At 45.8% G+C, this 22,529-nt stretch overlaps 11 non-coding genes across 11 annotated transcripts; all 11 read left to right on the forward strand.

Moving 5' to 3' along the window:
- Window positions 1-7,531: 7,531 nt before the first annotated feature.
- On the forward strand, window positions 7,532-7,614 carry TRNAL-CAG (transfer RNA leucine (anticodon CAG)). Its single transcript has one exon. It is a non-coding gene; the product is annotated as a tRNA-Leu (tRNA).
- A 1,701-nt stretch (window positions 7,615-9,315) lies between these two features.
- On the forward strand, window positions 9,316-9,398 carry TRNAL-CAG (transfer RNA leucine (anticodon CAG)). Its single transcript has one exon. It is a non-coding gene; the product is annotated as a tRNA-Leu (tRNA).
- An 808-nt stretch (window positions 9,399-10,206) lies between these two features.
- On the forward strand, window positions 10,207-10,289 carry TRNAL-CAG (transfer RNA leucine (anticodon CAG)). The gene has a single exon. It is a non-coding gene; the product is annotated as a tRNA-Leu (tRNA).
- An 808-nt stretch (window positions 10,290-11,097) lies between these two features.
- Window positions 11,098-11,180, forward strand: TRNAL-CAG (transfer RNA leucine (anticodon CAG)). Its single transcript has one exon. It is a non-coding gene; the product is annotated as a tRNA-Leu (tRNA).
- A 1,699-nt stretch (window positions 11,181-12,879) lies between these two features.
- Window positions 12,880-12,962, forward strand: TRNAL-CAG (transfer RNA leucine (anticodon CAG)). Its single transcript has one exon. It is a non-coding gene; the product is annotated as a tRNA-Leu (tRNA).
- An 808-nt stretch (window positions 12,963-13,770) lies between these two features.
- On the forward strand, window positions 13,771-13,853 carry TRNAL-CAG (transfer RNA leucine (anticodon CAG)). The gene has a single exon. It is a non-coding gene; the product is annotated as a tRNA-Leu (tRNA).
- A 1,699-nt stretch (window positions 13,854-15,552) lies between these two features.
- On the forward strand, window positions 15,553-15,635 carry TRNAL-CAG (transfer RNA leucine (anticodon CAG)). Its single transcript has one exon. It is a non-coding gene; the product is annotated as a tRNA-Leu (tRNA).
- An 808-nt stretch (window positions 15,636-16,443) lies between these two features.
- On the forward strand, window positions 16,444-16,526 carry TRNAL-CAG (transfer RNA leucine (anticodon CAG)). The gene has a single exon. It is a non-coding gene; the product is annotated as a tRNA-Leu (tRNA).
- An 808-nt stretch (window positions 16,527-17,334) lies between these two features.
- TRNAL-CAG (transfer RNA leucine (anticodon CAG)) lies at window positions 17,335-17,417 on the forward strand. Its single transcript has one exon. It is a non-coding gene; the product is annotated as a tRNA-Leu (tRNA).
- Window positions 17,418-19,117: 1,700 nt separating this feature from the next.
- TRNAL-CAG (transfer RNA leucine (anticodon CAG)) lies at window positions 19,118-19,200 on the forward strand. Its single transcript has one exon. It is a non-coding gene; the product is annotated as a tRNA-Leu (tRNA).
- Window positions 19,201-20,008: 808 nt separating this feature from the next.
- On the forward strand, window positions 20,009-20,091 carry TRNAL-UAG (transfer RNA leucine (anticodon UAG)). The gene has a single exon. It is a non-coding gene; the product is annotated as a tRNA-Leu (tRNA).
- The last annotated feature ends 2,438 nt before the right edge of the window (window positions 20,092-22,529 follow it).

The raw sequence follows: 22,529 nt of genomic DNA on the forward strand, positions 1-22,529 counted from the left end.
GCTGCTGATGTGGACTGGAGTGACATCGGAACCAGCACAGAGAGAATAAGAGAGACAGCCGTGTGGGAACGCAGTACGGACCGAATAAAGGACACTGAGCCAGAGATCGTGGTCAAGTCTTTTATTACACTGGGGTCAGAAGTGAAACGGCATGTCTAAGCAAGTAAGGAAGAAAATTCCCCCGGCGCCAGCATCGGCTTCTTCGTCCGACGACGACGAATTCCCTCCGACCACGGATTCTGCTGGGGTGGTGGAGGAGAGCCCTGCTGAGGCGAGCACGGGGACGGGCGTGGAAGATGTCGGCGCGATGGCGGGTCCGTCAACAACATCGGACGCTGACCAAGGATGGCAACAGGTGGCAGAACAACTGGAGACACTCAAGGACGTCCTGGCGCATCTATGTCACCTCGTTACGCCAAGGACAACGATGGAACGAGAAGGTGCTCCACGGGCCGCCACGTTGCCTGTCCTGCCGCCGCCATTGGCCACGCGGCAAGAAGACGCCATCTTGCGCGCTCCGCGGCGCCAAACCGCCATCTTGGCCACGCCGCGGGCCGACGCCATTTTGAATTTGCCTCCAGAACAACCATCATTGGAAGGCGGCGTAAAGAGGAGTCGGAGTCGCCACCTTACTACAGTTAAGGAATTCTCTATCGGGGGCGATTGGAGCGCTTTCGCCTGCCGATTTTTGGCGGCGGTTCGTTCAGCAAGATGGACCGATGCGGAGGCCTTGGAAGTGTTGCCGACTCTACTGGACGACGAATCTGTTCGATTTTTCCGTTCCATAACGGCCGATAAGAAGAAGACTTTATGTGGAGTTTTTGAGGAAATGGCCGACGCCTATGAGCCACCTGACGACGCGCATCGGCGATTCGCTCAACGACAACGAGCACCTGAAGAATCGCCCGTGGCGTTCAGGGGTGCGGTGTTGGAGCTGGCCATGGCAGCATATCCTGACACGCCACAGGATCTGCTCGAGCCTCTCATATTGGGAAAAATGCTGGAGCTGTCTCGGGATCTGGGGATCCCCATGCCTGTGTGTGGGCATGAGAAGCTCACGTCCCGGGCGGCAGCAAAGTGTCTGGATGCGCAGTTTAATCTCCGTCGCTGGAAGCAAGTGGCGGCATGGACGGGTGGGCCCGTCAAGGAAGGAGGCGCGATGGGGTGGGACCCCACAAAGGCGATCAATGTGCCGGATGAGCTGGGTCCACAGGAGCTGACGGCTGCCTCCTCTCCATGGTCGGGACGCGGAAGGCCGGGGCCGCGCGCTACGCCATCGGGACGGGGCCGCCGGGATGCAAGACCTGCGCTTCGGCGCAACGAGGCCGATTGCTTCCGCTGCGGCCGTAGGGGCCATTACGCCAAAGATTGCTGGGCCCGCTTCCCGGGTCCGCCGCAGCAGGAGCCCACAACACCGGACAAGCCGACCAAGGAACCTCCGAAACAGGCATGTCGGCACGCACCAGACACTCGGCAAGGCTTTCCACCTCACCCACCACCTGTGTTGCGCGATCCTATTGTTGTTGTTAAAGAAAGGCCATCGACGGGGCCTTGTCATTCAGTTACGCAGTGGCGCAAATTGGCACGGAGAGTTGTCGCGGCCGCTGCGGGTTCGTCCACTGTACCGGGGTCCATACAAGGTGTGGACGTGCGCATTTTGGTCGACTCGGGGGCGTCTGCGACTATTATATCGGATGTCATTTTCCATCTGTTGGGCATTCCGCCGGGGGCTGTGCGTCCGGTTTATGGGTCTTGCGTCGCTGCGAACGGGGGTAGTATGGGTATCGTGGGCCAGGTGGATGCTAAGATATCTATAGGGGATGTGTCGGCTTCGGGCGTTGTGTTAATATCGAGATCTTTGGCGGTTCCTTGCTTACTAGGCACGGATTTTTTGGCTAAGATGCCCATTTTGATTAAAATCAATGAGAATTGTATTGAATTGCCGGGGGGCCGTCGAATCTCGTTTCTGCCGTCGCCCTGGGGGCGACCTGCTTCGGCCGTACAGGTGCAGGCGCTGTCCGTCGCATCTGTGGACATCCCACCTGGTTCACAGATGCTTATACCCTTGCGGTATCGGAAGCCCCTGCCCAATCGGCTAGGAGCACAAGGGGTCTTGTTGTCACCATCCGCCACGATAACAACGGGATTGGCGTTAGTTGGGGCACAGACCATCGTCCGGCCGGATCAATTACCGGTTTTACAGGTGCTTAATGCGGGGGTGGAAAACATCCGTGTTCCGGCCGGTACGGTTGTGGCACATGCCACTACGGCGTTTGCGACGCACGATTGTCCGCATCGCCGGGGAGTGGTCGCTGGTGTTTCCGAGCCAAGGGGTTCGGATAATCGTTGGATCGCTACCTTATGTGACGAAAATTCTTCCCTGTCCGTGGGGCAACGTGATGCGCTGCGTAAATTGTTGCTGACGTATTCGGATGTGTTCAGCTCCGACGATTTGGATTTGGGACGCACATCGTTGCTTTCCCATCACATTGAGACGGGCGACGCTGCCCCTATTCGGTTAAATTCGCATCGGATGAGTCCAGCGGAGCGAGAACACGTTCGGGGGGCGGTGGAAGACATGTTGACTGCGGACATGATATCGCCATCTAACAGCCCATGGGGCGCTCCTGTGGTCTTGGTTAAGAAAAAGGATGGCAACTTGCGATTTTGTGTCGATTTCCGGAAATTGAATAAGATATCGGTGGCAGATGCGTACCCCCTGCCGCGTATGGACGACTCCCTTGACGCATTGTCGGGGGCTAAGTTCTTTTCCACACTGGACCTCTCTTCGGGATTTTGGCAGCTTCCCCTTGACGAGTCCTCACGGGAGAAAACCGCATTCCGTACGCCGCAGGGGTTATTTCAATTCAACTGCCTCCCGATGGGATTGAATGCGGCCCCTGCTACATTTCAAAGATTGATGGAGCTCGTTTTGACGGGGTTGCAGTGGGAGACGTGTCTTATATATTTGGACGATATTATTGTGTTCAGCCGCACATTTGAGGAACATTTAACGCGGCTGGAGACAGTGTTCACGAGGATGCGCTCTGCCAATTTGAAATTCAAACCAAAGAAATGCCACCTACTGCAACGGTCCGTCCGTTATTTGGGGCACATTGTGAGTGCAGAGGGGGTGTCCACGGATCCGGAAAAGACGGCGTGTGTCCGGGATTGGCCGACTCCGGCCTCTGTGGGGGATGTTCGGCGGTTTTTGGGATTTGCCTCGTATTACCGAAGATTTGTGCCGGGGTTTGCGACGATTGCGAGGCCCTTGCATCTCCTTACGGGTAAAGGACGGAAATTTGTTTGGGGAGAGCCGGAAGAGGCGGCCTTTCGGAGTCTGCGTGATCTATTGGCTACGGCCCCGACATTGGATTATCCCGATTTTGATCGCCCTTTCATTCTTGATACGGACGCGAGTGACACAGGTATTGGGGCGGTATTATCACAGTCTAAAGGGGGCGTAAAGCGCGTCGTGGCGTATGGTAGCCGAGTCTTGTCGCCTGCGGAAACACGCTACTGTGTCACTCGTAGAGAACTTTTGGCGGTTGTTTTTTTCCTACGGCAATTTCGACCGTACCTTTACGGTCGTTCTTTTATTGTGCGTACGGATCATGCGGCCTTGCAATATGCACTTAAAATGGACCAGCCATCGGGACAGTGGGCACGTTGGTTGGACACGCTGCAGGAATTTTCCTTCCAAATTCAACATCGGAAGGGAGTGCGCCATGCGAACGCTGACGCACTTTCCAGATTACCAGGGCGCGCCCCTTGTAAATGTGCGTCGGGGACGCATAGGTGTTCGCCGATTCTGAACCCCCCTCAGCCGCTTACGTTGGCCGTCGGGAAGTCGGATACTCCGATGGAACCGGGACCGACTGATGGGGTTTTGAATCTGCCGCGGTCTGTCTGGATTCGGGAACAGATGATGGACGAGTCGTTGTTGTCCATGCGGAAGCGGTCTATGAGGGACAAAGGGAGTCCGAGTTCGGCTGTGGGGCCGCGAACCGCTCTCCGAGATGGTCTGCTTATGTGGCAAGAAAGGTTCCAGGAAAGCTGGCGTGTGGTGGTACCAACGTCCTTGCGATTTGAGTTGATTAGAACTCTCCATTGTGACACACTATTGCATTTAGGGGTGCAGAAGACCTTGTTGACGTTACAACGTCATTATTTTTGGCACGGCATGGCGACAGATGTCGTAGGGCACGTGCGCGCGTGCCCTGAATGCGCCCGGCGTAAGCCGCCTAAACATCCTTACGTACCGCCTCTCCAGTCGATTCAGGTGTCTCGAGTCAATGAATTGGTGGCACTGGACATATTGGGACCCTTCCCACCATCGGCGAGGGGAAATAAATATTTGCTGGTAGGGGTTGAGTATCTCTCCCGTTGGCCGATGGCCTGGCCGTTGCCCGATCAGTCGGCCGCGGCCATCACCGACGCCTTTTTGTTTGGGTACATTATGGACAAAGGGGCGCCGGAGAGACTCCTCACGGACCAGGGCCGAAATTTCTCTTCTAAATTATTGGCTGAAGTGTGCGCAGGCCTTGGGACTAAGAAGATACGGACATCTCCATACCATCCGCAGACGGATGGTATGGTTGAGCGGCTGAACAGGACATTGTCTGCCATGCTTTGCCATACTGTGAGTGAACAGCAATCGGATTGGGATCTGCACATCCCCGGAGTGCTTTCGGCGTACAGGATGACGCCCCATGCGGCTACAGGGTACTCGCCATTTTACCTTATGTATGGTCGGGAAAACGTGCCTCCGGTGGATGTGCAATTGGGTACTGGGGTGAAGGGACCTCGTAAACCACTCCCTGAATACATTCAGGACACGGTTCGCCGGGTTACGGAGGCGCGGGAAAACGCCCGCGTGGCTACGGCCAAAGCCCAGGCCCGGAACGAGCGGTATGCTCGGCGGTCTGAGGGGGAGTGCCCCTGGAAGGTGGGAGACCTGGCCTGGCTCCATTGCCCGCAGGTGCGGCCGGGGACCTCTCCTAAATTGCACAAACCTTGGCATGGTCCTGTGCGCCTCATTGAGGTTCCCAATCCACAGTCGGCGCGCGTTCAGTTTGGTTCTCGCCGTTGGTTTGTTCATACGTCGCGGTTGAAACCATATGTTGCTCCCCTACGTGATGCGTCATCTCCCAATGTTGCCTTGCCGGGGTCTGTTGCTGCTGACTCTGACTCTTCCCCGCCTGCGTCCATTGATCTTGCTAGAGCGCCTGTCGTACCTGTTCCAGACAGGCCGACCGTGACACCGCGGGGGAGGAGTGGGCCTGTTCGGAGGGCGCCTGCCAGGGCTGCGGTACCTTCAAGCCCGGCGACCCTTCCGACCCCGCTGCAGGCGCATTCGCGGAATACGACCAAGACTGATTCGTCAGGGACACGAGATGTCGGTGGACTTCCAATCGCAGCAGGGGAATTACCCCCTGTCATTTCTCGTGTTCCATCGCGTCCCCGTTCTACAAGTGGGCCGCCGACCGTCCGGGACGGGCCGGCGACCCGCACTCGTTCCAAATCGCTTACGTTTCGTTGATTGTATGTTGTTATTGTTCTTGTTCTTGTCGTCGTATTTATTGCATGCTTTCGTACGTTCGTCGATGTTACTTGTGTGTTGTTCTTGTTGTTATATTGCATGCTTAGTGTCCTTTAAGGGGGAAGGTCGGTTCACCGCATTACGCTTTGGTGTTGTTCAGCCGAGGTCGGCTGGGTTTTTTCTATGGGGGAGGGTGGTGTAATGCGGGCGAAAGCGACCTTCCGGATGTGACGTCACGAGGAGGCGGAGCCAGGTGACGTGGGTGAAAGGTAGGGGGTCCTTAAGCGGGTAAACCGGAAGGAGAAGTCAGTCGGGGTGTGAATGGAAAGGTGTGGGGCCACGCGGGCGTACGAGCCGAGGGGGCACCGTCAGAAGCGGGAGCCAACCCTGGGAACAGTAGGGAGCTACTGGGAGGTGTAAAGCTGCAGACAGAGATAGGCAGTAAGGCTGTGTGTGAGGGGCAGCGAGGTGGCTGCCAAGAGTCGCAGGAGCAACGAGAAGGCGAGACAGCACGAGGCTGTCAGAGCTGCAGCAGGAACAGCCAAGGGAGCTGTGTGAGAGTACAGCAGCGGAGCTGCTGTGGGGCTGCAAGAGCGACAAGAACAGCAGCGGGGCTGCTGATGTGGACTGGAGTGACATCGGAACCAGCACAGAGAGAATAAGAGAGACAGCCGTGTGGGAACGCAGTACGGACCGAATAAAGGACACTGAGCCAGAGATCGTGGTCAAGTCTTTTATTACACATGCATGACACCAGCAGTATAATTTCGATTCAATTTGGCGATACGATTCAGCAATACCCTCAATTAAACATGAGTAAGAATCACTGGATTTCCTTGATCAAATGCATCTTGGTTATGAATATTCTTCACGGATGTTTCTGAGTAAATATTGGAATTCCCTCCTTCTAGGATCATGCATCCGTCTAAATGACAACTAGGTTGTCCAAAAATGGTGGGTATTGTTTCGCTTGAATCACTTGTGATGAGGAAGTGTTCTTGCTTAGATAAATAATTGGAATGTTTATTTCACATGAACCACGTGGATCGATTGCTGAGAATGGATTAAAATTAGCCTCTAGTGACACCATGCCACAGTCAGGAGGGCCGAGCGGTCTAAGGTGCTGCGTTCAGGTCGCAGTCTCCCCTGGTAGGCGTGGGTTCGAATCCCACTTCTGACAGCATGATGCACTTTTGTGAATTAACAACAATTTTCTGTTTTGTGATTTCAATGAAGCTTAGCTATCGCAATAGAATTGAGAAATATTCGATAATGGAACAAGGCAGGAAAGTTTGGTAAATATAAATATGAGAAAATCAAAAGTCACACACAAAGAGTGATTGAGAGCATTACATATTTTGTATGGAGGGAAACACAATGCAAAAAATCACGTTGGTATGCAAGGGGTCGGCATAAAAACATGTAAAATGAAAATTAATAATATTGCTATGACTGTTATACAACCAATTGTCTTCCTGTTGTAGGGCAAGTCGGATAGTGCGGCCCCCCTGGTGTGGATATGAAGTAACTTGATGATATTACGTGAATCAGTTCTGTGATATCTTTTTCCGTGAACCATTGTCTCACAAAGGGCATAGACCAGCGCTGCACGACGTCCAAATGTACGCTTCATACCATGCATGACACCAGCAGTATAATTTCGATTCAATTTGGCGATACGATTCAGCAATATCCTCAATTAAACATGAGTAAGAATCACTGGATTTCCTTGATCAAATGCATCTTGGTTATGAATATTCTTCACGGATGTTTCTGAGTAAATATTGGAATTCCCTCCTTCTAGGATCATGCATCCGTCTAAATGACAACTAGGTTGTCCAAAAATGGTGGGTATTGTTTCGCTTGAATCACTTGTGATGAGGAAGTGTTCTTGCTTAGATAAATAATTGGAATGTTTGTTTCACATGAACCACGTGGATCGATTGCTGAGAATGGATTAAAATTAGTCTCTAGTGACACCATGCCACAGTCAGGATGGCCGAGCGGTCTAAGGCGCTGCGTTCAGGTCGCAGTCTCCCCTGGAGGCGTGGGTTCGAATCCCACTTCTGACAGCATGATGCTCTTTTGTGAATTAACAACAATTTTCTGTTTTGTGATTTCAATGAAACTTAGCTATCGCAATAGAATTGAGAAATATTCGATAATGGAACAAGGCAAGAAAGTTTGGTGGATATAAATATGAGAAAAACAAAAGTCACACACAAAGAGTGATTGAGAGCATTACATATTTTGTATGGAGGGAAACACAATGCAAAAAATCACGTTGGTATGCAAGGGGTCGGCATAAAAACATGTAAAATGAAAATTAATAATACTGCTATGACTGTTATACAACCAATTGTCTTCCTGTTGTAGGGCAGGTCAGATAGTGCGGCCCCCCTGGTGTGGATATGAATAACTTGATGATGTTACGTGAATCAGTTCTGTGATATCTTTTTCCGTCAACCATTGTCTCAGAAAGGGCATAGACCAGCGCTGCACGAAGTCCAAATGTACGCTTCATACCATGCATGACACCAGCAGTATAATTTCGATTCAATTTGGCGATACGATTCAGCAATACCCTCAATTAAACATGAGTAAGAATCACTGGATTTCCTTGATCAAATGCATCTTGGTTATGAATATTCTTCACGGATGTTTCTGAGTAAATATTGGAATTCCCTCCTTCTAGGATCATGCATCCGTCTAAATGACAACTAGGTTGTCCAAAAATGGTGGGTATTGTTTCGCTTGAATCACTTGTGATGAGGAAGTGTTCTTGCTTAGATAAATAATTGGAATGTTTATTTCACATGAACCACGTGGATCGATTGCTGAGAATGGATTAAAATTAGCCTCTAGTGACACCATGCCACAGTCAGGAGGGCCGAGCGGTCTAAGGTGCTGCGTTCAGGTCGCAGTCTCCCCTGGTATGCGTGGGTTCGAATCCCACTTCTGACAGCATGATGCACTTTTGTGAATTAACAACAATTTTCTGTTTTGTGATTTCAATGAAGCTTAGCTATCGCAATAGAATTGAGAAATATTCGATAATGGAACAAGGCAGGAAAGTTTGGTAAATATAAATATGAGAAAATCAAAAGTCACACACAAAGAGTGATTGAGAGCATTACATATTTTGTATGGAGGGAAACACAATGCAAAAAATCACGTTGGTATGCAAGGGGTCGGCATAAAAACATGTAAAATGAAAATTAATAATATTGCTATGACTGTTATACAACCAATTGTCTTCCTGTTGTAGGGCAAGTCGGATAGTGCGGCCCCCCTGGTGTGGATATGAAGTAACTTGATGATATTACGTGAATCAGTTCTGTGATATCTTTTTCCGTGAACCATTGTCTCACAAAGGGCATAGACCAGCGCTGCACGACGTCCAAATGTACGCTTCATACCATGCATGACACCAGCAGTATAATTTCGATTCAATTTGGCGATACGATTCAGCAATATCCTCAATTAAACATGAGTAAGAATCACTGGATTTCCTTGATCAAATGCATCTTGGTTATGAATATTCTTCACGGATGTTTCTGAGTAAATATTGGAATTCCCTCCTTCTAGGATCATGCATCCGTCTAAATGACAACTAGGTTGTCCAAAAATGGTGGGTATTGTTTCGCTTGAATCACTTGTGATGAGGAAGTGTTCTTGCTTAGATAAATAATTGGAATGTTTGTTTCACATGAACCACGTGGATCGATTGCTGAGAATGGATTAAAATTAGTCTCTAGTGACACCATGCCACAGTCAGGATGGCCGAGCGGTCTAAGGCGCTGCGTTCAGGTCGCAGTCTCCCCTGGAGGCGTGGGTTCGAATCCCACTTCTGACAGCATGATGCTCTTTTGTGAATTAACAACAATTTTCTGTTTTGTGATTTCAATGAAACTTAGCTATCGCAATAGAATTGAGAAATATTCGATAATGGAACAAGGCAAGAAAGTTTGGTGGATATAAATATGAGAAAAACAAAAGTCACACACAAAGAGTGATTGAGAGCATTACATATTTTGTATGGAGGGAAACACAATGCAAAAAATCACGTTGGTATGCAAGGGGTCGGCATAAAAACATGTAAAATGAAAATTAATAATACTGCTATGACTGTTATACAACCAATTGTCTTCCTGTTGTAGGGCAGGTCAGATAGTGCGGCCCCCCTGGTGTGGATATGAATAACTTGATGATGTTACGTGAATCAGTTCTGTGATATCTTTTTCCGTCAACCATTGTCTCAGAAAGGGCATAGACCAGCGCTGCACGAAGTCCAAATGTACGCTTCATACCATGCATGACACCAGCAGTATAATTTCGATTCAATTTGGCGATACGATTCAGCAATACCCTCAATTATACATGAGTAAGAATCACTGGATTTCCTTGATCAAATGCATCTTGGTTATGAATATTCTTCACGGATGTTTCTGAGTAAATATTGGAATTCCCTCCTTCTAGGATCATGCATCCGTCTAAATGACAACTAGGTTGTCCAAAAATGGTGGGTATTGTTTCGCTTGAATCACTTGTGATGAGGAAGTGTTCTTGCTTAGATAAATAATTGGAATGTTTATTTCACATGAACCACGTGGATCGATTGCTGAAAATGGATTAAAATTAGCCTCTAGTGACACCATACCACAGTCAGGATGGCCGAGCGGTCTAAGGCGCTGCGTTCAGGTCGCAGTCTCCCCTGGAGGCGTGGGTTCGAATCCCACTTCTGACAGCATGATGCTCTTTTGTGAATTAACAACAATTTTCTGTTTTGTGATTTCAATGAAGCTTAGCTATCGCAATAGAATTGAGAAATATTCGATAATGGAACAAGGCAGGAAAGTTTGGTAAATATAAATATGAGAAAATCAAAAGTCACACACAAAGAGTGATTGAGAGCATTACATATTTTGTATGGAGGGAAACACAATGCAAAAAATCACGTTGGTATGCAAGGGGTCGGCATAAAAACATGTAAAATGAAAATTAATAATACTGCTATGACTGTTATACAACCAATTGTCTTCCTGTTGTAGGGCAGGTCAGATAGTGCGGCCCCCCTGGTGTGGATATGAATAACTTGATGATGTTACGTGAATCAGTTCTGTGATATCTTTTTCCGTCAACCATTGTCTCACAAAGGGCATAGACCAGCGCTGCACGAAGTCCAAATGTACGCTTCATACCATGCATGACACCAGCAGTATAATTTCGATTCAATTTGGCGATACGATTCAGCAATATCCTCAATTAAACATGAGTAAGAATCACTGGATTTCCTTGATCAAATGCATCTTGGTTATGAATATTCTTCACGGATGTTTCTGAGTAAATATTGGAATTCCCTCCTTCTAGGATCATGCATCCGTCTAAATGACAACTAGGTTGTCCAAAAATGGTGGGTATTGTTTCGCTTGAATCACTTGTGATGAGGAAGTGTTCTTGCTTAGATAAATAATTGGAATGTTTATTTCACATGAACCACGTGGATCGATTGCTGAAAATGGATTAAAATTAGCCTCTAGTGACACCATACCACAGTCAGGATGGCCGAGCGGTCTAAGGCGCTGCGTTCAGGTCGCAGTCTCCCCTGGAGGCGTGGGTTCGAATCCCACTTCTGACAGCATGATGCTCTTTTGTGAATTAACAACCATTTTCTGTTTTGTGATTTCAATGAAGCTTAGCTATCGCAATAGAATTGAGAAATATTCGATAATGGAACAAGGCAGGGAAGTTTGGTGGATATAAATATGAGAAAAACAAAAGTCACACACAAAGAGTGATTGAGAGCATTACATATTTTGTATGGAGGGAAACACAATGCAAAAAATCACGTTGGTATGCAAGGGGTCGGCATAAAAACATGTAAAATGAAAATTAATAATACTGCTATGACTGTTATACAACCAATTGTCTTCCTGTTGTAGGGCAGGTCAGATAGTGCGGCCCCCCTGGTGTGGATATGAATAACTTGATGATGTTACGTGAATCAGTTCTGTGATATCTTTTTCCGTCAACCATTGTCTCACAAAGGGCATAGACCAGCGCTGCACGAAGTCCAAATGTACGCTTCATACCATGCATGACACCAGCAGTATAATTTTGATTCAATTTGGCGATACGATTCAGCAATACCCTCAATTAAACATGAGTAAGAATCACTGGATTTCCTTGATCAAATGCATCTTGGTTATGAATATTCTTCACGGATGTTTCTGAGTAAATATTGGAATTCCCTCCTTCTAGGATCATGCATCCGTCTAAATGACAACTAGGTTGTCCAAAAATGGTGGGTATTGTTTCGCTTGAATCACTTGTGATGAGGAAGTGTTCTTGCTTAGATAAATAATTGGAATGTTTGTTTCACATGAACCACGTGGATCGATTGCTGAGAATGGATTAAAATTAGCCTCTAGTGACACCATGCCACAGTCAGGAGGGCCGAGCGGTCTAAGGTGCTGCGTGCAGGTCGCAGTCTCCCCTGGAGGCGTGGGTTCGAATCCCACTTCTGACAGCATGATGCTCTTTTGTGAATTAACAACAATTTTCTGTTTTGTGATTTCAATGAAGCTTAGCTATCGCAATAGAATTGAGAAATATTCGATAATGGAACAAGGCAGGAAAGTTTGGTAAATATAAATATGAGAAAAACAAAAGTCACACACAAAGAGTGATTGAGAGCATTACATATTTTGTATGGAGGGAAACACAATGCAAAAAATCACGTTGGTATGCAAGGGGTCGGCATAAAAACATGTAAAATGAAAAGTAATAATACTGCTATGACTGTTATACAACCAATTGTCTTCCTGTTGTAGGGCAGGTCGGAGAGTGCGGCCCCCCTGGTGTGGATATGAATAACTTGATGATGTTACGTGAATCAGTTCTGTGATATCTTTTTCCGTCAACCATTGTCTCACAAAGGGCATAGACCAGCGCTGCACGAAGTCCAAATGTACGCTTCATACCATGCATGACACCAGCAGTATAATTTCGATTTAATTTGGCGATACGATTCAGCAATACCCTCAATTAAACATGAGTAAGAATCACTGGATTTCCTTGATCAAATGCATCTTGGTTATGAATATTCTTCACGGATGTTTCTGAGTAAATATTGGAATTCCCTCCTTCTAGGATCATGCATCCGTCTAAATGACAACTAGGTTGTCCAAAAATGGTGGGTATTGTTTCGCTTGAATCACTTGTGATGAGGAAGTGTTCTTGCTTAGATAAATAATTGGAATGTTTGTTTCACATGAACCACGTGGATCGATTGCTGAGAATGGATTAAAATTAGCCTCTAGTGACACCATGCCACAGTCAGGATGGCCGAGCGGTCTAAGGCGCTGCGTTCAGGTCGCAGTCTCCCCTGGAGGCGTGGGTTCGAATCCCACTTCTGACAGCATGATGCTCTTTTGTGAATTAACAACCATTTTCTGTTTTGTGATTTCAATGAAGCTTAGCTATCGCAATAGAATTGAGAAATATTCGATAATGGAACAAGGCAGGAAAGTTTGGTGAATATAAATATGAGAAAATCAAAAGTCACACACAAAGAGTGATTGAGAGCATTACATATTTTGTATGGAGGGAAACACAATGCAAAAAATCACGTTGGTATGCAAGGGGTCGGCATAAAAACATGTAAAATGAAAATTAATAATACTGCTATGACTGTTATACAACCAATTGTCTTCCTGTTGTAGGGCAGGTCAGATAGTGCGGCCCCCCTGGTGTGGATATGAATAACTTGATGATGTTACGTGAATCAGTTCTGTGATATCTTTTTCCGTCAACCATTGTCTCACAAAGGGCATAGACCAGCGCTGCACGAAGTCCAAATGTACGCTTCATACCATGCATGACACCAGCAGTATAATTTCGATTCAATTTGGCGATACGATTCAGCAATATCCTCAATTAAACATGAGTAAGAATCACTGGATTTCCTTGATCAAATGCATCTTGGTTATGAATATTCTTCACGGATGTTTCTGAGTAAATATTGGAATTCCCTCCTTCTAGGATCATGCATCCGTCTAAATGACAACTAGGTTGTCCAAAAATGGTGGGTATTGTTTCGCTTGAATCACTTGTGATGAGGAAGTGTTCTTGCTTAGATAAATAATTGGAATGTTTATTTCACATGAACCACGTGGATCGATTGCTGAAAATGGATTAAAATTAGCCTCTAGTGACACCATACCACAGTCAGGATGGCCGAGCGGTCTAAGGCGCTGCGTTCAGGTCGCAGTCTCCCCTGGAGGCGTGGGTTCGAATCCCACTTCTGACAGCATGATGCTCTTTTGTGAATTAACAACCATTTTCTGTTTTGTGATTTCAATGAAGCTTAGCTATCGCAATAGAATTGAGAAATATTCGATAATGGAACAAGGCAGGGAAGTTTGGTGGATATAAATATGAGAAAAACAAAAGTCACACACAAAGAGTGATTGAGAGCATTACATATTTTGTATGGAGGGAAACACAATGCAAAAAATCACGTTGGTATGCAAGGGGTCGGCATAAAAACATGTAAAATGAAAATTAATAATACTGCTATGACTGTTATACAACCAATTGTCTTCCTGTTGTAGGGCAGGTCAGATAGTGCGGCCCCCCTGGTGTGGATATGAATAACTTGATGATGTTACGTGAATCAGTTCTGTGATATCTTTTTCCGTCAACCATTGTCTCACAAAGGGCATAGACCAGCGCTGCACGAAGTCCAAATGTACGCTTCATACCATGCATGACACCAGCAGTATAATTTTGATTCAATTTGGCGATACGATTCAGCAATACCCTCAATTAAACATGAGTAAGAATCACTGGATTTCCTTGATCAAATGCATCTTGGTTATGAATATTCTTCACGGATGTTTCTGAGTAAATATTGGAATTCCCTCCTTCTAGGATCATGCATCCGTCTAAATGACAACTAGGTTGTCCAAAAATGGTGGGTATTGTTTCGCTTGAATCACTTGTGATGAGGAAGTGTTCTTGCTTAGATAAATAATTGGAATGTTTGTTTCACATGAACCACGTGGATCGATTGCTGAGAATGGATTAAAATTAGCCTCTAGTGACACCATGCCACAGTCAGGAGGGCCGAGCGGTCTAAGGTGCTGCGTGCAGGTCGCAGTCTCCCCTGGAGGCGTGGGTTCGAATCCCACTTCTGACAGCATGATGCTCTTTTGTGAATTAACAACAATTTTCTGTTTTGTGATTTCAATGAAGCTTAGCTATCGCAATAGAATTGAGAAATATTCGATAATGGAACAAGGCAGGAAAGTTTGGTAAATATAAATATGAGAAAAACAAAAGTCACACACAAAGAGTGATTGAGAGCATTACATATTTTGTATGGAGGGAAACACAATGCAAAAAATCACGTTGGTATGCAAGGGGTCGGCATAAAAACATGTAAAATGAAAAGTAATAATACTGCTATGACTGTTATACAACCAATTGTCTTCCTGTTGTAGGGCAGGTCGGAGAGTGCGGCCCCCCTGGTGTGGATATGAATAACTTGATGATGTTACGTGAATCAGTTCTGTGATATCTTTTTCCGTCAACCATTGTCTCACAAAGGGCATAGACCAGCGCTGCACGAAGTCCAAATGTACGCTTCATACCATGCATGACACCAGCAGTATAATTTCGATTTAATTTGGCGATACGATTCAGCAATACCCTCAATTAAACATGAGTAAGAATCACTGGATTTCCTTGATCAAATGCATCTTGGTTATGAATATTCTTCACGGATGTTTCTGAGTAAATATTGGAATTCCCTCCTTCTAGGATCATGCATCCGTCTAAATGACAACTAGGTTGTCCAAAAATGGTGGGTATTGTTTCGCTTGAATCACTTGTGATGAGGAAGTGTTCTTGCTTAGATAAATAATTGGAATGTTTGTTTCACATGAACCACGTGGATCGATTGCTGAGAATGGATTAAAATTAGCCTCTAGTGACACCATGCCACAGTCAGGATGGCCGAGCGGTCTAAGGCGCTGCGTTCAGGTCGCAGTCTCCCCTGGAGGCGTGGGTTCGAATCCCACTTCTGACAGCATGATGCTCTTTTGTGAATTAACAACCATTTTCTGTTTTGTGATTTCAATGAAGCTTAGCTATCGCAATAGAATTGAGAAATATTCGATAATGGAACAAGGCAGGAAAGTTTGGTGAATATAAATATGAGAAAATCAAAAGTCACACACAAAGAGTGATTGAGAGCATTACATATTTTGTATGGAGGGAAACACAATGCAAAAAATCACGTTGGTATGCAAGGGGTCGGCATAAAAACATGTAAAATGAAAATTAATAATACTGCTATGACTGTTATACAACCAATTGTCTTCCTGTTGTAGGGCAGGTCAGATAGTGCGGCCCCCCTGGTGTGGATATGAATAACTTGATGATGTTACGTGAATCAGTTCTGTGATATCTTTTTCCGTCAACCATTGTCTCACAAAGGGCATAGACCAGCGCTGCACGAAGTCCAAATGTACGCTTCATACCATGCATGACACCAGCAGTATAATTTTGATTCAATTTGGCGATACGATTCAGCAATACCCTCAATTAAACATGAGTAAGAATCACTGGATTTCCTTGATCAAATGCATCTTGGTTATGAATATTCTTCACGGATGTTTCTGAGTAAATATTGGAATTCCCTCCTTCTAGGATCATGCATCCGTCTAAATGACAACTAGGTTGTCCAAAAATGGTGGGTATTGTTTCGCTTGAATCACTTGTGATGAGGAAGTGTTCTTGCTTAGATAAATAATTGGAATGTTTGTTTCACATGAACCACGTGGATCGATTGCTGAGAATGGATTAAAATTAGCCTCTAGTGACACCATGCCACAGTCAGGATGGCCGAGCGGTCTAAGGCGCTGCGTTCAGGTCGCAGTCTCCCCTGGAGGCGTGGGTTCGAATCCCGCTTCTGACAGCATGATGCTCTTTTGTGAATTAACAACAATTTTCTGTTTTGTGATTTCAATGAAACTTAGCTATCGCAATAGAATTGAGAAATATTCGATAATGGAACAAGGCAAGAAAGTTTGGTGGATATAAATATGAGAAAAACAAAAGTCACACACAAAGAGTGATTGAGAGCATTACATATTTTGTATGGAGGGAAACACAATGCAAAAAATCACGTTGGTATGCAAGGGGTCGGCATAAAAACATGTAAAATGAAAATTAATAATACTGCTATGACTGTTATACAACCAATTGTCTTCCTGTTGTAGGGCAGGTCAGATAGTGCGGCCCCCCTGGTGTGGATATGAATAACTTGATGATGTTACGTGAATCAGTTCTGTGATATCTTTTTCCGTCAACCATTGTCTCAGAAAGGGCATAGACCAGCGCTGCACGAAGTCCAAATGTACGCTTCATACCATGCATGACACCAGCAGTATCATTTCGATTCAATTTGGCGATACGATTCAGCAATATCCTCAATTAAACATGAGTAAGAATCACTGGATTTCCTTGATCAAATGCATCTTGGTTATGAATATTCTTCACGGATGTTTCTGAGTAAATATTGGAATTCCCTCCTTCTAGGATCATGCATCCGTCTAAATGACAACTAGGTTGTCCAAAAATGGTGGGTATTGTTTCGCTTGAATCACTTGTGATGAGGAAGTGTTCTTGCTTAGATAAATAATTGGAATGTTTATTTCACATGAACCACGTGGATCGATTGCTGAAAATGGATTAAAATTAGCCTCTAGTGACACCATACCACAGTCAGGATGGCCGAGCGGTCTAAGGCGCTGCGTTCAGGTCGCAGTCTCCCCTGGAGGCGTGGGTTCGAATCCCACTTCTGCCAGCATGATGCTCTTTTGTGAATTAACAACCATTTTCTGTTTTGTGATTTCAATGAAGCTTAGCTATCGCAATAGAATTGAGAAATATTCGATAATGGAACAAGGCAGGGAAGTTTGGTGGATATAAATATGAGAAAAACAAAAGTCACACACAAAGAGTGATTGAGAGCATTACATATTTTGTATGGAGGGAAACACAATGCAAAAAATCACGTTGGTATGCAAGGGGTCGGCATAAAAACATGTAAAATGAAAAGTAATAATACTGCTATGACTGTTATACAACCAATTGTCTTCCTGTTGTAGGGCAGGTCAGATAGTGCGGCCCCCCTGGTGTGGATATGAATAACTTGATGATGTTACGTGAATCAGTTCTGTGATATCTTTTTCCGTCAACCATTGTCTCAGAAAGGGCATAGACCAGCGCTGCACGAAGTCCAAATGTACGCTTCATACCATGCATGACACCAGCAGTATAATTTCTATTCAATTTGGCGATACGATTCAGCAATACCCTCAATTAAACATGAGTAAGAATCACTGGATTTCCTTGATCAAATGCATCTTGGTTATGAATATTCTTCACGGATGTTTCTGAGTAAATATTGGAATTCCCTCCTTCTAGGATCATGCATCCGTCTAAATGACAACTAGGTTGTCCAAAAATGGTGGGTATTGTTTCGCTTGAATCACTTGTGATGAGGAAGTGTTCTTGCTTAGATAAATAATTGGAATGTTTATTTCACATGAACCACGTGGATCGATTGCTGAGAATGGATTAAAATTATCCTCTAGTGACACCATGCCACAGTCAGGAGGGCCGAGCGGTCTAAGGTGCTGCGTTCAGGTCGCAGTCTCCCCTGGAGGCGTGGGTTCGAATCCCACTTCTGACAGCATGATGCTCTTTTGTGAATTAACAACCATTTTCTGTTGTGTGATTTCAATGAAGCTTAGCTATCGCAATTGAATTGAGAAATATTCGATAATGGAACAAGGCAGGAAAGTTTGGTGAATATAAATATGAGAAAAACAAAAGTCACACACAAAGAGTGAGTGAGAGCATTACAAATTTCGTATGGAGGGAAACACAATGCAAAAAATCACGTTGGTATGCAAGGGGTCGGCATAAAAACATGTAAAATGAAAATAAATAATACTGCTATGACTGTTATACAACCAATTGTCTTCCTGTTGTAGGGCAGGTCGGATAGTGCGGCCCCCCTGGTGTGGATATGAAGTAACTTGATGATGTTACGTGAATCAGTTCTGTGATATATTTTTCCGTCAACCATTGTCTCACAAAGGGCATAGACCAGCGCTGCACGAAGTCCAAATGTACGCTTCATACCATGCATGACACCAGCAGTATAATTTCGATTAAATTTGGCGATACGATTCAGCAATACCCTCAATTAAACATGAGTAAGAATCACTGGATTTCCTTGATCAAATGCATCTTGGTTATGAATATTCTTCACGGATGTTTCTGAGTAAATATTGGAATTCCCTCCTTCTAGGATCATGCATCCGTCTAAATGACAACTAGGTTGTCCAAAAATGGTGAGTATTGTTTCGCTTGAATCACTTGTGATGAGGAAGTGTTCTTGCTTAGATAAATAATTGGAATGTTTATTTCACATGAACCACGTGGATCGATTGCTGAGAATGGATTAAAATTAGCCTCTAGTGACACCATGCCACAGTCAGGATGGCCGAGCGGTCTAAGGCGCTGCGTTCAGGTCGCAGTCTCCCATGGAGGCGTGGGTTCGAATCCCACTCCTGACAGCATTATGCTCTTTTGTGAATTAACAACCATTTTCTGTTGTGTGATTTCAATGAAGCTTAGCTATCGCAATTGAATTGAGAAATATTCGATAATGGAACAAGGCAGGAAAGTTTGGTGAATATAAATATGAGAAAAACAAAAGTCACACACAAAGAGTGAGTGAGAGCATTACATATTTTGTATGGAGGGAAACACAATGCAAAAAATCACGTTGGTATGCAAGGGGTCGGCATAAAAACATGTAAAATGAAAATTAATAATACTGCTATGACTGTCATACAACCAATTGTCTTCCTGTTGTAGGGCAGGTCAGATAGTGCGGCCCCCCTGGTGTGGATATGAATAACTTGATGATGTTACGTGAATCAGTTCTGTGATATCTTTTTCCGTGAACCATTGTCTCACAAAGGGCATAGACCAGCGCTGCACGAAGTCCAAATGTACGCTTCATACCATGCATGACACCAGCAGTATAATTTCGATTCAATTTGGCGATACGATTCAGCAATACCCTCAATTAAACATGAGTAAGAATCACTGGATTTCCTTGATCAAATGCATCTTGGTTATGAATATTCTTCACGGATGTTTCTGAGTAAATATTGGAATTCCCTCCTTCTAGGATCATGCATCCGTCTAAATGACAACTAGGTTGTCAAAAAATGGTGGGTATTGTTTCGCTTGAATCACTTGTGATGAGGAAGTGTTCTTGCTTAGATAAATAATTGGAATGTTTATTTCACATGAACCACGTGGATCGATTGCTGAGAATGGATTAAAATTAGCCTCAAGTGACACCATGGCACAGTCAGGATGGCCGAGCGGTCTAAGGCGCTGCGTTTAGGTCGCAGTCTCCCCTGGAGGCGTGGGTTCGAATCCCACTTCTGACAGCATGAAGCTCTTTTGTGAATTAACAACAATTTTCTGTTTTGTGATTTCAATGAAGCTTAGCTATCGCAATAGAATTGAGAAATATTCGATAATGGAACAAGGCAGGAAAGTTTGGTGAATATAAATGAGAAAAACAAAAGTCACACACAAAGAGTGATTGAGAGCATTACATATTTTGTATGGAGGGAAACACAATGCAAAAAATCACGTTGGTATGCAAGGGGTCGGCATAAAAACATGTAAAATGAAAATTAATAATACTGCTATGACTGTTATACAACCAATTGTCTTCCTGTTGTAGGGCAGGTCAGATAGTGCGGCCCCCCTGGTGTGGATATGAAGTAACTTGATGATGTTACGTGAATCAGTTCTGTGATATCTTTTTCCGTGAACCATTGTCTCACACAGGACATAGACCAGCGCTGCACGAAGTCCAAATGTACGCTTCATACCATACATGACACCAGCAGTATAAATTCGATTCAATTTGGCAACAAGATTCAGCAATACCCTCAATTAAACATGAGTAAGAATCACTGGATTTCCTTGATCAAATGCATCTTGGTTATGAATATTCTTCACGGATGTTTCTGAGTAAATATTGGAATTCCCTCCTTCTAGGATCATGCATCCGTCTAAATGACAACTAGGTTGTCCAAAAATGGTGGGTATTGTTTCGCTTGAATCACTTGTGATGAGGAAGTGTTTTTGCTTAGATAAATAATTGGAATGTTTATTTCACATGAACCACGTGGATCGATTGCTGAGAATGGATTAAAATTATCCTCTAGTGACACCAGGCCACAGTCAGGATGGCCGAGCGGTCTAAGGCGCTGCGTTCAGGTCGCAGCGCCTTAGTGGAAGTCACACTGGAGAGGGGTAACTCATTGGGACTGCTAAGTTTAGATCAGAAAAAGCCTTCGATAGCATCTCACATGATTATTTGTTCGCGGTCCTGGGGCGTATGGGGGTGGGGAAACGGCTGATCGATTGGATCAGGAAACTATATCACAACCTCGCAGCCAGCCTGCTAATTAATGGGGTCCTATCGGAGGGCTTCCCAATTGAGTCCGGCGTAAGACAAGGGTGTCCGATGTATCCAGTGCTGTTCATACTGTGCATGGAGCCTTTCGCCCAGGCTGTCAGAAGAAGTCGGCAGATTAGAGGGGTTGTGCATGCCAGGGTGCACTGAACCGGCAAAAATCGCCATGTATATGGACGATGTCGTCATTTTCTGTGGGGACGTCTCTTCGGTATGGGAGACCCTACGACTCGCGGATGAATTCTTCTTGGTCTCGGGATCTAAGGTCAACGTAAGGAAAAGTTAGATGATGATATTCGGCGACCCCAGGTTATTCGAGGGTCGCCCTCCAGGTATAACAGTCCAGGAGGAGGGGATCAAAATCCTGGGGGTCACATTCTACAGGGAAGACTCGGCGACAAAGAATTGGAAGGGAAAGGAGAGTAGGGTGAAGGTCAGGCTGGCTGGTTGGGCAGACAGGTGCCTCTCAATGGAAGGCAGAATATTGGTCCTGAGGGTAGAAATCCTCCCGGCACTCATCTACTTGGCCTACGTTTTCCCGCCGGGCGCGCAAATGGCGAAAAGAATGGAGCGCCTGTTCTTCAGGTTCATCTGGGGGAATGGGATGGACCGGGTTAAACGGGAAATAATGTATAAACGTGCCGAGAACGGTGGGAGGGGGGCCCCGAACGTCGCGTGCATTCTTGACACGATTTTTGTCTGCGTCACCCTGTGCCTGTACTTCTCCAGCAGCCTCCAGGTGAAAGCCTCGTATTTCGTACAGTACAGGCTGGTGTGGCTCCTGCGGCGGCTAGGCATGGCTTCGTTAAAGCGCGGCACCCCCCTGGCTTGGCCCCAGGGGTGGTTGTGCACTGCGGTGAACGAATACGTTACGAAGTACGAGCCGGTCCGGACACGGGGGTCCTGGGTCCCCAGGGAAGTCCTGGCGGAAATCTCCAAAAAGCAGATCTGTACAGTGGTGCCAGGTGCACGGGGTGCTGGGCACCGACAAATTTGGAAGAACGTAACATCGGCAGCCCTGACGAAAAGACAGCGGGATTTTTCCTGGCTGGCGGCATGGGACAGGCTGGAATGCAGACAGTTTATGTGTTCCCGTAGAATGGCCCACTCTCCTGATTGCCCGAAAGGCTGTAGCCTGAGTGAGAACACTTCTCACGCCCTCATACAGTGCCCATTTGCCCAGGAGGTGTGGGAGTTATGCCGGCCTCTGCTGTCCCATTTCTGCCCCGTAAAGACAACAGTGTGATATAATTTGGGGAGGTTCAGACAGAGGGCGGGCGAGGTTTGGGCTCAGGCGTGGACCGTCATAGGTGCCATAAAAGAGGCCCTGTGGACGGCCCGCCAGAAGCTGGTCAAAAGCACCTATATGTCGCCCCTCAGGGTATGCCACCTAGC

The sequence above is a fragment of the Lampetra fluviatilis genome, chromosome 24, assembly GCF_964198595.1.
Source record: "Lampetra fluviatilis chromosome 24, kcLamFluv1.1, whole genome shotgun sequence".
In the NCBI taxonomy this organism is placed as follows: Eukaryota; Metazoa; Chordata; class Hyperoartia; order Petromyzontiformes; family Petromyzontidae; genus Lampetra; species Lampetra fluviatilis.